The sequence below is a fragment of the Patagioenas fasciata genome, chromosome 14 (assembly GCF_037038585.1).
Source record: "Patagioenas fasciata isolate bPatFas1 chromosome 14, bPatFas1.hap1, whole genome shotgun sequence".
Lineage (NCBI taxonomy): Eukaryota > Metazoa > Chordata > Aves > Columbiformes > Columbidae > Patagioenas > Patagioenas fasciata.
Window position 1 is genome coordinate 13,153,812 of NC_092533.1, and position 16,810 is coordinate 13,170,621.

A 16,810-nucleotide genomic window follows, 5' to 3' on the forward strand; every position below is an offset into this window, starting at 1 on the left:
ATTAAAGAAGTGAACAAATAAACACAAGCCAACACAGGTGTTCAGCAAGGTCAGTTTCAGCAAAACAACAAACCCACAGTCTGTCCACACTCTGGTGTGAGAAAACCCGAAGCATATGCTGAGCATGGCATTGGCTCTGTGTGCACCGAAGGAGGTTTAAGTTAACCCGATGGAGCTGGATCAGTCACACAGCTTATAGATAAGCTGTTGTGTTCTGCATGGCTTTATGCTATTTGCTAGCAAACCTAGAATTATGCCTGATTGCAACAAACAGGTATGTACAAAAGCCCTTTGGCACTGAAAGAAAGAGGTAGAAACAATCTTTCCCTGTAAGAGTTGACAAGATTCCCACTTGCAAGGGCTTAAGTAAGTTATATGAGAACTTCTACTATCCATTTTAAAAATAACAAAATCCCTATTTTGTTATTTCTTGTAAAGCACTGTAATGGTAGTTACTTCAGGAATCATCAGTCACTTGCTAATGGAGAAGTAGATAGGTCTGTAGCTTCTAGTTTCAATTAGCAAATGAGAAATTTGCAACAAAATAACTGCAAATACTATAGAGAGGTGCTATAGAAAATTCATGTTGAAGTAGTTCTTGTGACAGAGTTTGAAAAACAGTTATGGCTTTCTGAATTATCATCAGTGGGATAGTTGGAAGGACTGGTAACAGCTTTGCAAACACTTCTGAATGTTCTTAAGCTTTGTGCCTAGAACTTTAGCTTTGGACTTCAGTATTATGTCCTAGGAAATACATGTATAGATTCAGCAGTGAACTCTAATCATGAAAGATCAGAGAGGTTCTGTTCAGATGTTTCTTTAACCTCCTGATGAGGAGAATTATCCTCTTTCCTCTCAGAAGTACAATTATAATGCAATATAATGCAAATGGCTGATGATCACATACAAGTACAACTGTTGGAGAAGATGAGGTTAAAACCCCTCATCTTTACCTGAAGTGGCTAATATAGGTCCTTAGACCCATGTGAGTTATTTCAGAGCTGTGCGCCAGATTCCCCCAAAGCTGACTGTTCAGATAATCTAGTATGCTCTGTGTAAGATATCGTAAAACTTCATCCAGCTTTTGTTGAGTCAAGTAACATGTTTGTCTCAAGTGTCTCTTCTAGAAAAACATAAAACCTTTAAAAAGTGGAGCCTGCCTCATTTCTGCGAGAGGTGGGTTCTAATGGATCACTAGACTGTGTAAACGAATGTGTTTCAGCGAAACGATGAGTCTGAATAAGTAATTGTTAGCATAAATAAATATTAGGAAAAATCAGGCTGTGAATAGGAGAGAACCTGAGTAGTGCTACTGCTGAGTAGAACTGATTTGGTGAATTAGTTACTCCTAGAGGTGGGAAAGCTTTGGTTTGGTTCAACATGTAGCCGCTTTACGGTTATAGCTCAGAGATTTGTTATAGGAGCTTCTGTTAACATATTTATTGAAAATGCTAGCATTGTAAACTGATGATTAAATGTTAAATTAATGATTGTAACTGATTAAGTCAAATATTTATGGTATAGTATCACACAGATCTGCTAATGCATTTACCTTATCCTCCTCTGCTCATTGGAACTCATTTAGACAGAACATGCTGCTTTTGTGATTTTTTTTTTTTAAAGACATGTCATGCACTCCTTGCAATAGGAGTTAATATTCATTACCTAAGTATAAACACATTTTGACTTTCAAGCTGAATCTTGTTCACATCTTTTAATGTGTTATTCCAGTTTTCTGTAATGTAGCTGTAGTCATAATTTCTTTCAAAGAGGAAAAAACTGATGAATCCTTGCCTCACCTAAACTCTCTGTTTCTGAACACTAGAAATTCAATACATCTAAAAACCCCAAGATATCTGTCATGTCTCCTCATATTATTAAGAAGTTTGCTTTGTTGCTTGAGTATTCCATTCTGTATCTCAGTCTGGCTTGCAGCTTCGAGGTCTAACAAAATTCTTCTGTTACTGAAATGTTAACTGCGATTTTCTTCTCTGTTTCCTTTCGAATTCGACAAGAATGAGGTACTTAATTATTTTAGGCACCTCTAATAATCCCAGTGTCAGTTTCAGGGGCCTTTCCAGGTATAGGTGCCTATTTCATCTATGTGTCTTTATAGTGTCAAGGTATGTGTGGGACAACAAAATAGAAGTGAATGAATTTTATGCTACATACATCTTTCAAGGTTGCAAATAATTTCTTGGTAGCTCTATAATCAATGTGACTTCCATATACTCTGCAACATTGTTTTTAAGATCGGGGTAGTAATTTTTTTCCAATGTTATTATGAAACTTTAGAAGTTAATTACTTGAGATAGCTGGATTATTTTTGCTTATCTTTATTCAGTTGGGATTACATACAATTTGAGTGTAGCACCATGGTATGAGTCCACTTCAGATACAGTCAATTATATAAGTCTGTGAACAGCCATTTTATTATGGGAACAATGGAGACAGAAGGTTTGTGTTCTGTGATGAATGTAGATTAGAAAGAGGTCACCCTGACATACATAATTAGTTTCAGAATTTTAAATTAATAGGTAGTGTGCCCCTAAGGCATCCATACATTCAGGCTGAGGCTGCAGGACGTCTGGTGCAGCTCCTGTCTGCTTTTGTCAGCAATGACATGGCTTACTGCACTGCTTATATAATGGCATAGGATATTATGGCAGGGCTAAATCACTGTAAAAACAAAATTTGCATAATACTTTGGTCATACTACATATATTCCCCTTTGGAAACATTTGCACAGTTAAATTATTATGCAGATTTCTAGTAGATGGTTGGCTCAGTCTAGTATGTCTTCAGGTTCTTTGTGAGAGCTAAGCAGATGCTTAAACAAGTTTCTGCAAACAGTTAATTGAGAAGATCCAGAGGTAGATGAAATCGCTGGCCTCTCTGATTATATGAACAGTACTAACTTAAAATGACTAAACCAAAGGTGAACTGAAAGGCATTACCTGCCAAGACCTGAATCATAGCATAGAATCCAGACTTCTACCCCAAACTGCAGGAAACCAAAGCTGAGAATTACATTTCCAAGGAACCTGAGTGATAACCCTTTGCCTCACAATAATTGGTCCTTTTATGGGTTCTGTCTGCCACTGGCAAGAGGTCATCATAGGCAGGACCACACATACCTTTTCCTTCCCGATATATTTAGGCATGGTACCTGAGTTCCTTGAACTTTTTGCAATGTGTTGAGGTTTTTTAATTTGAGTTAAAAATTTGAATTAGAAGTTCCAAGAGATAAAAATTCTGAATAGCGTATGAAATCTGATCGCATGTGACAGTTTTCAGTTAATTTAACATAGATTATTCTTCTGTTTATTCAGATGTCACACTAGGGGCAGGGGGTGGCCCCGCATTTCAAGGATTTGAAATTGCTGAATTCCATTAGCACTAGTGAAAGAAAACAAGGGACAGGACTTGAGATAGCATGGGTTTTCTGTATTTTTGTTTACTTTTATAATCAAATACTTCGTTGATTATCCCTATAAAGAATGCCTCAACAGATACCTTTCTACCCCATAGCAAGCTTTAGTTGAGGTGCAAAATAAGAGTAGCTTATTAATTTTGAATTTCTAGATATTTTTAAATGTACATAGGTCTTACATGAATGATGATTATTCTAAAATATCAAAAATCCAGAAATCTACAGATGGAGACATCTGTAGAGTATTAGATTACTGCCTTTTGATTTCCCTTAAAATGGCATTACTTGTCAGTCAATGGCTCTTATGCAAGGAAATGGAATGTGTGATGGACAGATCCACAAGTATTCAGCCTTCCCCCGCCTTTTTTTTCTTTAGAGATAATGCAGATGAAATAAAATGTCACCAAGTAATGGTTTCCTGCTGCCACATAAATGTCATACAAACCCCAATTATTTATTTTATAATTATCTGTTTTATGGAAAATAAATACTGGAGCAATCCCAAAATGTTTATTTCCAAAGTAGAAGACATTGATCCTCTGACAACCCTCTATTATGATGTATTTACTTCCATTATTATGCCAAATGATTGATGGGTTGCAAATTGAATCATTTATTCCTATGGGAACTGATGTAGTTGAGCGATTTTCAGACAATACTGGTTTTGTTGGATTCCTGTCTGTCCTTCTCTGTGGTCAATCCAGACTGCTTCTCGTGTTTAGAGAAGGTATGAAAAGCACTTGTCCGTCTGTGACTACTTAATGTTTTCCAGAGCTGTTTTTGCATTCTTCATCCCTTCTCCATGCTGACACATAATCTGTTGATGATGGGAGTGCGAAGGTTCCTCTTTTGCTATTAAAACCCTCTTCTCTGAAATTATGAATCTTGCTGCTTCATATCAATGGTATTAATCAGGGCTCCCACAGAAAATAAACTTCGTCCCTAGTTTGGGCGTTCAGGTCTATGGATGAGAGAATGTGAAAGGACCACAAAAAAGGTGGACAAACAGGGAGAAATATTTATATTCCATATTAGGAAAACATGAAAAACCTATAGTCAGGACCTGGCAAATGTTCCTGTGAAAATGACTGGAACTGCAGGAACTTATATATTGGTTTTGGTTTATGTGGTTTGAAATTGTTAACACGAATTTAGGGAAATCTGTATGTAATCTTCTCCTGAAGGTTATTTCTGAAGAGTTCTGTGGTTTGATCCATAAAAAGCACATTTTCTTTTTCCGTACTGTGAAGCGAGAATACTCTATAGAGGCAACTAAGTCACTTTTTCCATAATGGGATCGAATATATAAAATTCAGTTTGGACTTTCACAAATTCAAACTGCGTTCATTTTTCTTTTGTTGGAACTAGTAATCTTCATTTACCCTTGCCCTCTTTTATCCTTGAAATCTCAAGTTTGATTCTGCTTTTCTCCTGCCCTTATTTAAATCCAGATAAAATCTTTCAGGCTTCCCTGAGTTTTTCCAAGTTTATATTTCTGTTACTGAGAGTACCATATAGAGTCTTATCTTGTTGCTACTTTATGTAATAGACAAAGAGTCACCGAAAAACAGAACACAGGGGAGAGTGGAGAAGCAAACAGGACAAAGCTAAAATATCACAAATTTACAAGGATAAATAATATCCATTTCCCAACATTATTTTTCTCTTCTGCTTGTCAGAGTCTTAGAATTTTTAGCTCTGTATTAAATATGTATTTTTTAAAAAAAGCATGGCAGATGAAAATTTGTTCTAAAATGATAAGAAATTCTAAAATGTAATACTACTTGCCAATATCTCGATGTTGCAGTAAAAGGAATAAAGGCTGCATTTTTCAGCATCATTGCTGTAGGTATGTGTTCTTAATTTCAGTCACAATTCCCTGCTGTTCCAAACACGCCACATAATCATCAGGGATCTGGGGAATTAATTAGGTACATTTCATTTCTCCTCTAACTAATCCCCTGAATTGTCTTAGTTTAGGGAGCTGAACACACCAACGCCTGATAAGCCACAAGGGCCTTATTTACTTTACAGAAGGTTCTGCAAATCCCAGCGAGATGTTGGCCTGTGCTTAAATTTTCTCCACTTAGTCCTTGGGATAGTGGCATTTGAATGTGACTCTTGAAATCAAAAATATTATTCCACTTGGAAAAAGTGATTGAGTGTAGATTAATAAGCAGAATAAGCATAGCAGTTTAACAAGAAACCTTTTCTATAGCCAATGATTTTCTGCTTAAAGTGCCTCAGAGAAGATACAAAACATCTTTGAGGGATAAGCTGTATGAACTGTGCCCATTACAATTCCAGAAGTAATAATTACAATGAAATGATCTCATGTTTTCTGGATGCAGATACAGATAAAATGACTTGTTATCAGTCTCATTTAGACCACTCTTTAATATCAGATTATTTTTTATTGTCAGATAATTGAAACAATTGCGCACCTATACTATGTTCCTGATAATGTTGATCCTGTTCCTGGGTATGAGTGGTGTCCCAGCAGCTCTGTCTCTGTTTTGCGCACCCTGCGCAGGTGAGCAGCGGGCTCTCCTTGGCCTGTGCCGAGGAGCAGAGTGAGGGTTTCTGCAGGGACACTCAAGACAGGCAGTGGCACATGCTCCTTTTGTCACATTCACCTGGGACAGTTGCTTCATGGGTGTGAACTGGAACTCTTTGATTAGGGTGAGGGATAGCTGGTTGAATAATCCCGTTGGTTTTGTTGAGTGTTGATTCGCTGTGTATGTATTTTAATCATTTCAGGAGAGGGATTATTGAGGAACGATGTGTATAGAACCTGTAAATCCCTCCTGAGTTTTTTTTAATGTCTGTGTTTGTAGTTTTGAAAGGCTAAAAAAGAAAGTAGGCAGAATATTTTTATCTTTTCTGTTACTGATGACAAGAACAAGCATACAGTACATCTTAGTTTTTCTTGATTGTTCCACAGCTGTAGGGTATATTACTGAAAAAGGCCAATCTCCTTGCTAGTCCAGTCCCTTATCTCTAGCTATGACCGATTCTTTATCCAGTTTAGGTCAACACAGTGGTGTTTTCTGTGGTATTTTATTTATTGGGTTTCCTCTTACATCTCTTGTGTCGTTCACTAGGGCAGAATCCCAGCTTTCTGCACTGCTGGAAATAAATATTGACTTAAAGTATACATCTGGTTAAATGCAGAGAGGGAGAGTATAAATAAAATCTCCAAAAGAATTTTCTTGGAAGACATCTTGCAACAGAGAAAACTGCATTTCCAGTAGTTCATCTAAACCATTTTGTCCCAAGGCTTTACCACTACAACTGGGAAATGCTAGGAGATTCAACTCCTAACAGCTCCGAAACATTAATATATTCATTTTCATTATTACACTGAAGCAGGACCATTTTTTAAAAGTGAAATCTTCACATTGTGTTGTTATAGGAGACACAGTGTGAAAAGAAAGATTTGTAAGCAGTTGTCTCTCTTTTCATGATTTCTGACATTACATAGCCAGAATAGTTTGCCTGATAGATGTGCAATACCAATAATGGATTTGCAGTGTTTATGGTGGTTCTGAGGCTTGTGTGAGGCTTCTTTGCCAAAATTTGACTCTCATTCTCTTTAAGTCAATTGACTGGTTCTCCAAAAATGAAACAAAGACCCTGTATAACATCTGTTCTCTGTATTGATCTTTCCATAGAGCCTAGAGAAGCATTTTTATCCTGTGGTACATTAATGTGGCAAACACTTAGAAATTTATCTGGAGAGAGTAATGATGTCATCTGATGTGCTATAAAATCACCTGTTCAATTTTCCACATTTGAAATAATAGCTTTTCATTGCCTTTTCCTTCCTTCAGTAAGGCTGGAGCTTATTATGCCTCGCTAATTTCCTTTGTTTTATTAGTTAATTAGAATACTTCAAGTGTACAATCTTCTCTGTTAATGCTATGCCTAGATATTAGGCAACTGTAAAAGTGCTGAAAATTAGAGAGAACAGCTAGCATTTGATAGGCTCAGATCCAAATAATTCTGCTGTTTTATGGTGCTCTCCGTAATATTCTGTAAAGTTCAATGTAGTTCAAGTAAGCAGTTAGGCATCTTTGAAAAAATCTACTACTGTGCTGGAGTATTTCCAGATTTGCAGCAAACTCCAAAACACATAATAGTTGTGATCCTTCCGAGTCTCATAGAACAGCGTTTGCCCTGTAATCCAGGATTGGCAACTACCTTTGAAAGTCTCTGCTTCTCACTCCAATTGAAATGCTATGGCTAAAAAACAGGAGCACACACTTCATGCAAGCTGGCAAATGTATGCAAGGCGGCAGTGGGAGGCAGTGGTGGTGGCAAGTTCACCTGTGTAGGGGACATGTAAAGGAAAGCTATCTGAATCTCCAGTGAAAATTTGTCTTAATTTCTCCACTTCTACCAGGAGATGTTTTTACGCAGTAACACATGCAGCTCTGAAGAAGGAACCAAGAACGTTGTTAGCATGTCGGAAGGTGTCTGACAGAAGAACAACAGAAAGAAAAGGAATGGTCAGTAGTGTTGTGACCATATTGATTACATGGAGCTTATCTTCTCTTTATATTCTCTCCTGTCTAAAATAATACTATTTGTTTTCCTCTTTGTTTGGGCAAGAGTGTTCAGCACTTACACAGTGGAAGCCCAATACGCAGAAAGCGTCCTCCTTTTAGCTCTAATATTATCATTTGGTACTCTGAGGATAAAACACATGCTTCTTGAATGTTATTCTCATTTAATGGCATAGTTAAAAAACCCACTGACTTTTGGAGGAAGAATTTATTTAGTTCAGTGACTGGATGAAATCTTTATCTTTTGGACTGAAACAGGTAGATCCCCAGACAGCTAACAGAATACATTCACGTCATAGATGGTTGTTTACTTAAGTGTCAAAATAGGCTTTTCATATGAAGGTATGACATTATTAAAGTTATTGACAGTGCTGCTCAAATTTTTTCAATTTTAGTATTTGTACAATGAACATATTATTTGGAAATGCTTCTCTGTCAGTAAATCTACTTGCATAGAAGCTTCAGTCATCTCTTCTTCATCCCTGGAGTTCATAATGAAAACAGTTTATGGTCCAGAATCCTCAAAGCTTGAGACCACCCAGCATCAGTAACTTAGAGCTGCAAGCTTTTGGTCTTCACAGCAAGATCTGATAATTATTGGCTTGGTTTAGGCTTAGAAATTGGGCTTTTAAACTGAGAAGTGTGTGACTAAGAGCTTTGAACTTAGACTGTTGGCTTTCTAACTTAAAAAAAATCACTCATTCATCCTGATTAAATCTGAGAAACTTAAAATATCTATACATTTAATTCTTAGTCTTGTAACAGAGGTAGCAACCTCTTCATTAAACATTTCCTAAAGATTAATGAATAGATTAAGTTTATGTCCCTAAGCTATAGTTTGGGACATGAGCTCCTCCCCAGAGTTCATTAATCCCCAGGAAGCCTCCATAACTTAATTATACCATTAAGATATTGTATGTTCATTGCAGTATTACCAAAGAGAGAAGGTGATCAAATACCTACAAGAATCAGCAATGTAAGAGTGAAATGATTCCAATATATGTAACTGTTTTAACTATAACAGCCCTGAAATAATGTTATGCTCCTATGTGAACCTGTATTTCTGGAGTGACGCATGAAGGAAACAGTCTGACCAAAGCAACGAATACAAAAGTCAATACATTTCTGCATCATATGCCTGAATTAAAATGTGCAATTAAAATGTGTATTTGACTTCAACCCTAAACTAGGTCCTGTAATGATTTTTTGAGATGGTATTATAATTGCATCCAGTGACATTTGAGATTAATATCCTGCATAATCAGAAGTGATTGCAGAAGATTCGTGTTAAAAATCAAGCTTCACAGGTGAGCTTACAGAATTTCTTTCAAGAGTGTTGCATCAAACAAAAGCAGAAAATGGGGAATTAAACCCAGAACTTCTTTCTTTTTTTAAAAAATAAATACTTAAACAAGGAAAGGCTTTCTTTTTACTGACGCAGGAATGTTTTTGTGAGCAAGCTGTATAGATTTTACTGCCTCTAATTTTCATGGAGTTGTATAGAATAGGAAGGAGTTTGGTGTCTTTTTTTTTTTTATTGTAACCTGCCTAGGCATGCTTTCCATTCCTAAGTGTGTTATTTTTTACAAAATAACTGCTGTAAGTATAGGTGATTAAACAGCTGACAGACACCAGCAAGCTCTTGGTTAGTTCAGGGCTAAAGTATCTATATCCGGCTTGTGTAGAATGTGAGTGAAGGTTGAAAGGTGATTGATGCAGAAACTTGTATGCTAATCAACCTGTTGCTTTAACTAAATAAATCTTCAGCTCAGTCTCAAGTAAGCAGGAATCATAAGCAGGGAGGTAAAGGCAGCTGCTGGTAAGAGAATAATGAATCTATATATAAACCGTTAATCAAATTGCATGAACTCAGGAATGTCTGTAAATCAAAAAAGCTTGAAACGCAGAGAGGCAAGCCTGTGATCGCATCTTTGCTTCAAAAGACAAGGAACACTCAGGTTGCATCTTAGGATTTTTATGTAAAATATGTATTTATGGCCTTTATCATTGGAAAGCTCTCCATGATCTGTATTTGAATCAGAAAAGTTTGTCTTGTGTGGTGGTGTTGTTGCTCAGTTTCTCACTGTCTTCCTTGTAGTGGGGACCTGAGGGGATGCAGTATTCTAGGGGTGGCCTTCTGAGTGCTCAGAAGAGGGGAATGGTCACTTCAGCTCTCTAACATTTGGTATTGCAGAGCACCAGGGTTTTTTTGGTTTTGTGGGTTTTTTTCACTGTATTGTAGCACCTGATTTATTTCTACAATACAATTTAATAAATATAACCAAACATACAGCCACACGGGCAAGTAAATTTGAGCAGTATGCTGACTTTCTGGACCAAAATACAATGTAATTATGCAAATACAGTGAAGGATAACAGGATTTTTTTTTTCCGTATCAATACAGATATTTCATTATCTGCATCTACAATTGGCCTTTCCTAGGCCTAGGATAATGAAAAACAACAACAACAAAAACCAATCAAACAAAAACCTTCCTAAATTTATTGAGAATCACACATTTCTCATTTTGATGGAAAACATTTTTCTCAAACTAATGGTTTACCATTGATTTCCCTGTAAATACTGTACTTGAATTACACTTTCTGCAATAACATATTGGGAAAAGTCTTACCATTTATTCAATATATCAGTAGATGTGCAAACTCCGTGTTGTGCTTAGTGTGACACCATCAAGTGTAGCCCACCCAGACAGTATTTCAGCCATTGATTATTTTTTTTTTGAAACTCAAACAATATTCTGAATTCAATTTACATTTAGAAAGTAGCTCATATCTTCACAGTGATGCTTGCAATTGCTGTACTTAAATTAATTTTGACTTTACTTTGAGCTTTTTTTTTTCTGACAAGGTGATTACCAAGCTCTGTTGCATTTAGAATTAATTGATAGAATTCTTTCACACAATATTATCAAGTCTAAAGTAAGTAGAATTTGAGAAAGGACAGACATGATGTAGTATTCTACAGTTCTATTTGGCAGATTAAAGCTAACCAGCTACTGATAGTAATACTTACATTAAAATTCCCTCTGTCATTGGATCTTTCTGTAATTGTGACGTGTGTACTGTCTTACCCCTTCACCCTAAATATCACAATGGGAGACATAATCCAGGACTAGATGGACAGTTGTTCGGCTTCCAGACAGAAACCATGCCAATGTTCCAGTGTATAACCGGTTACTTTAAGCACAGTATTTTTCTTAGAATGTCTAGTGCAGTAATTTTCAAATTAGGCTCTGACTCCATGTTGGCCTTTAGGTTAATTCATTTTTTTTCTTATGACAATATTAATCTCTTTTCTCTAGTGGCTCATTTTTCACATTTTCAGTACCAATAGAAAACTGCAGTATGTTAAAAATCAAGACACTTCAAATTATGGCTACTAGACGGTATAATACTTGACAGCATGACACAAATTTCATTTACATATTTTATCCAATTATTCAGTAGAGAGTAGGGTTAAATTGTTAATTCAGTGGATGCAGCATCTCAGCTGCGGTGGACTTCCTTAGGGCTATGCTTATATGTGCCAGCTGGAGATATATATATATACACACACACATATATATATATGCGTGTGTATATATGTATAAAGAGATATACATATATATCTGCAAATGTGGCCTGTTTTTCTTATATCCTAGGGAATTGTTTTATTGACCTTTATAAGGGCATTTCTGCATAATTTCTCCATCAGTTAATTCCAGCGTGTTACTTTTCTGATGTGTTTCTATGTAAAGAACAGACTTGTTCAAGTGAGATCTGGGGAAAGGTAGGAAATAAGTAATAGTTAATAGTATTTCTGTGATCTGAAGCTTGATTTATTAGCTCACATAAATTAACTTAAAGGCTGTACGTACCAAAGATATCTCTAGAGCAGGTTGTTATATTCATTTTTTACCCTTACAGGATTAAATCTCTTAGTTAAATGCAGTGATGAAGGTGGGGGGGGGGCAGAAAAATTACACCTGAAGCGATTTAGTAAAACAAATGTGAAGTCTTTTTGCAATGGGGGTAGGATCAAGTGGGCAGAGCTTTACTCAAATGATACTCCCACTTATTTTAATGGATCCCTGAGGAAACAAGATGTTGCTCAGAATAAAGTCAAGTTGGTGATATGGAAACCCTGGGTCTTGTGCACCACTTTCCTCCTAATACCTCCAGCTGCCTTTGTACACATTAGTGAGCTTCACTCCATCTGGATTTAAAAAAAAAAAAAAAATTGTCAGGATTTGAAATTAAATATCTGACTAGGAATTTTTGGTTTTCTCTTTTCAGTGCCCTTGATGAAGCTGCGTGATTACTTCTCATCAAGAGAATGAATTTGTGCCCACGCTCAACAGATTTCTCCAGCTGGTTAGAATAGCCTTCCATACATTCTAGAGAGCTGAATGAACAATACAGACAAATTCAGTTTTCAATTGTTTAGTCACCTGGCAAAGAAACATGAAGAAATGTTGCCATTAGTTTCTTAACAACAGGTTAAAGGGTTGATGATTGATTGATCAAACTAAACAAGTGAACAAGTGAAAGAGACCCGCTATTTTAGAAACTTGGATGTAGTTCATTATTTAACAACAGGAAAAAAAGTGGAAAACATGTGTGGTTTCTGAGTTTGTCTCATCCATTCTCAGCTGCATCTTCCTATAGGCACGCCACAGGAACATGCACGCATCTCACATGGCATGTGAAAACTCACGGCATGAAAAAAAGATCGATATTGAATGTCAGGATCATAACTGACCCTTCAATTCTGCTTTGCTTTTATGTTTATTGTTACTACATAAATCTTGTTCCATTTCTTTATATTAGTTTAATGCTTTCCACATTTCCATTTCCATTAAAACCACATTCAGAGCTATTAGTGGGATGTTATTACCCAGTACTGTATCAATTAATGGAGCCAACATGCAAAGAAGAGGATGTAAGTCAATCCTACATGTGAGACAGTGGCCTTGTAGACTTATTTTCTTATTCCCTAAAGCCTTCAGAGAGGAGTGATTTCTTATGATGAGCTGAAATGATTGAGACAGAGAAAATACATATTTAGCAGAATCCTTCAGCTTTGGAAAAGGACCAGTCCCCATGTTCTTTATCTTAATGGAAGTTGAATCAGATTTTTGTGATGTATTTTGTTTTTTGCTGTTTTGCCTCCAGGCTTATGTGACTGCCAACCAAATATTGAAGACTTTTAGCAGATAGTTTGAAGTAAATTTAGTATTTCAGAACAGTAGATGTTATAGCTTTAAAGGATTAGGTGGAATAGCTAATGAATACGAATCATGATTATTCAGTAAGTGGCGCTCATGACATTATTTAGAAAAATGTATGCATGTACAGTGAATTTCAAATCCGAATAAACAAATGCTTGGAAAGTTGGGAAAATCAAGGAAAAAGAAGTGATTTGCTCAAGAAATACAAGTGATATCCAGTGGATCAATGAGCAGTCACTGTTCTTTTGATTGATACTTTCTTGTGGATGTTTGCATCTCTGCCTGTGAAGGCACCGTGTTATTTACACCCCGAAATTCTGAATTTTCCAATATGACTTTTATTTATTTTCCAATATGCGCAACTTTGGCTCAAAGGAGAGTTAAACAACTGTCAATGAAACAAAACTTTTACTTCTGCTAAGAACTGAATGTGAAAGAACAAAAAATCTGAGTCAGTGTGTGAAACCATACTGCTTGTGGCTGTGATGTCCATACTCATCCTTAAGTACTCGGTGATACTATTATCGGTGGATGTGTATTAAAGTTTATTTTTTACTCTGTCCTGAGGTAGAATTATTTGAGATATAACAGACGAGTGGTTATACGAGTGTTGTGATTCAATCTGTTTCCATTCCTTCTTCAATAATGTGTTTCTATTATTAAAACAAAAGGAGTGGGAGTGCTAATCTTCTTCCTATCAGTTCATATAAGAGATGTTTTAAGTAATATAGTGCAGATCTGTTATTTGCCTGCTTTTGGATCTACTGAAGAGCTACTGTGTGGTCCAACGTAACTTTTTGTAGCATATTGGCACTAATGCTTCATAAAATCTGTTGCAAATCCCAACCATTCAAAAAAGAATTACTTTCAGGTCTGATAAAATTCTATTCCAAGAACTAGAATTCAGTGGTTTTTGCTTTAATCTCATTGATAGAAATGAACTCAGAATGATTAATGTTTTCTTACATTTGCATGCTCATTCATCTGTCTCTGTTTCTAATAGGTGGGTCTCTGCCTTGTGAGGGTTATTTTAAGAAACACAAGGCCAAGATATTTTATAGAGGTGGGCCAGGCAAAGCATGGATCAATAGCGCACGTTCAGGCAGCTTCTGTGCAAGTGAATTTCAGCCTTGTTCAGAACTGCTCCTGGCTGAGCAAAGCAACATGCCAGTACCCATCGGTATTGCACTTCACATCCCCTCAGAGAACCGGGATCTGCGTGGCCTTCGTCCTAATAGTTGTGTGCTGAATGTGAGATAAGGTCTCATGTCCACCAGGAGATGAATTAGAGCCGTTTAACTTCAGACATTTCTAAATAATCTAATGATTTCCTTTTACTATGCACAGGACTGGATTCAGTTCAGGCCACATAGCTAGCTCAGCATTCTACATTTAATACCTGTTTTTTTTTTTTTCTATGTCTTTCACATGCAAGTGAGAGGGCAGAGACTTTGTTATTTACGAGCTGCACTGTCAGATTTCAGACTTATGGCAAGACATCATAAAAAATAGGCAAACAGTTTTGATGCAATAGATAAGTACCTGTGATAGCACACACAACACGTGGAAAAAACAATAAAAATCCCTCCTACTCGTACCTGTTCTCCTATAAACTAAAAATAACTGTAATGTGTCCACTGGAATTCTATCAGTGTAAAGTTAGTATAAAGAGGAGGAGAATCAGCTTATATGACCTCAGTGCCTGTTAATATTATAATCAAATGCTGGATATATTCCAGCTATTAGCTTGGGAGTGATGCAAGTCAGCGTTCAGCAACAATCAACTGATGTTCTCTACAGGAAAAATCTACGAATAAAGAACATTTTTTTTTTCCTCATTTTCTGCTTGTTGTTTCTGTGCTTTGCTAGAAGATTAAACTTTCCCTGTTTATCTAAGTGTGTATCTAAGTATTTCTCAATGTCAAGCTTTCCCGATTATACTGTTATCCTTCAGCATGAGTGAAGTAGCACATTTTCATTAATTATTTTGCCATATACATGTTTTCTTCTTGTATTGAAACATCATATTTTTTCATTTTAAGAAAATGAATTAATTTATTTTCTCCCTGCTTTGTTACAAGTTCTAAGGCTTCAGATTTTATAATATGACAAAGTACCCTGCTCCAAAACAGTCAGAGTGTGTTAAAGACTATTATGAGGAGACAAAGGGTTACTGTCAACGTTCAGTTGATTTCATCTTGTATGGTCTACACAGATGAACACCTGGAATATTTCTTAACCAAATGCATGTGGATGTAGTCAACTTGGTAGTCATGTAGAGAACATACTGAGTGTAATAAAGAAAACACATTATTTAGCATTTTATGTGATATCCATTTACAATATGACATTACTGGTAATAAAAGAAAGCCATTCCTGTTAAAAAAAAAAAACTATATATGTACAGATACGCAGATTTATGACCAGGTTAGAAATGTGTACAGATGAAGATAACCAAATGTTCTGTAACCAACAGTTAATTCCAAGCATGAATAACCTAAGTTCAGTGCAAGGCACAAAGTAAAAAGAGCAACAAGTCATTATTTTTCTTTCCAGAAAGGAGACACTCAGTTGACAGAAGCATCCTGCAAGAATCAATGAAAGAGAATTTAAGGTTAATGCTGATTTACATCTTCATCCTCATTGTCTCTTCAGCCTAAGGAGATTTAGAAATTAGAATCAGCCCTGATTTTCAGCATCCTGTTTTTTTCCTTATTTCTGTTGCAAATACAGCTTTATTTCAATGATGTATCACATACTGTGGGTAACATGGGTGAAAAATACAGTTGTTTTTTAAATCATTGCTTGTCCTTTAAGGTGCGAGCTCAAATGTCTTTCTGATATCCTGACCCTGAGTTTATTACCTAGATCTGCAACGTTTACAAGCCAGGGCAGCCTAAATCCCTGTCTTACCCCCTCCCATGGTGGGATCTGAACGGAGAAACAGGTTCAGTAAACTACAAGCCTTGCAGGGTGGTGGAAAACAAACTGCACTATAAAGAAGATTAAAGATTTTCACTGGAAGGCTGGTGTCTAAAAACCAGGTCTGAACCTATTGGATCACTTTATTTAAGCCACTGAACTGTGGTAATTAGACTTATGGGGAAAGAGCATTCATATTTTAAAACACTGACTTGCTGACTCTACTTTGCCTTCTGCGGTACGCACTGCTGAGTTCCTTCCTTGGTTCAGCAGTGTGCCCGATTGCCTTCAGTGATTATCTGCTTGTACAATTTCAATGCAAATAGCAATGAAGTAGATGACAGGTGGACGTCCTCCATTTTGCCTGTTGTCTTCAGTAAAAGAGTTTTATTAAACATAATGGGATGCGAGCTACCCCTGTGTGAAATACCAGGGATTAACAAATGCTGTTGATGAGTGGTGTAGTCAAGCAAGTGTCAGAACTTTTGGTTGTGTCACTGCTTAGGGCAGGGAAGAGAGTGAAATGTGAGCTTTTGTTACACCTTTTCTCTTATTTTTCTCTAACACAGTCATTTGCATCTGGCCCAGGAACTTGTTTTTAATGGTGCTTATCTTAGTTTACCCAAACAAGTCATTGTCACCTAACCCGCGCAGCT

General features: G+C 36.5%; 1 long non-coding RNA gene across 1 annotated transcript in view; it reads left to right on the top strand.

Moving 5' to 3' along the window:
- The window catches only part of LOC139829096 (uncharacterized), a 154,152-nt gene extending 140,360 nt beyond the window's left edge, over window positions 1–13,792 (top strand). Inside the window, exon 4 of the long non-coding RNA XR_011741342.1 lies at window positions 12,298–13,792. This is a non-coding gene — a long non-coding RNA (uncharacterized lncRNA). The remainder of the gene's footprint in view (window positions 1–12,297) is intronic.
- Window positions 13,793–16,810: the final 3,018 nt, after the last annotated feature.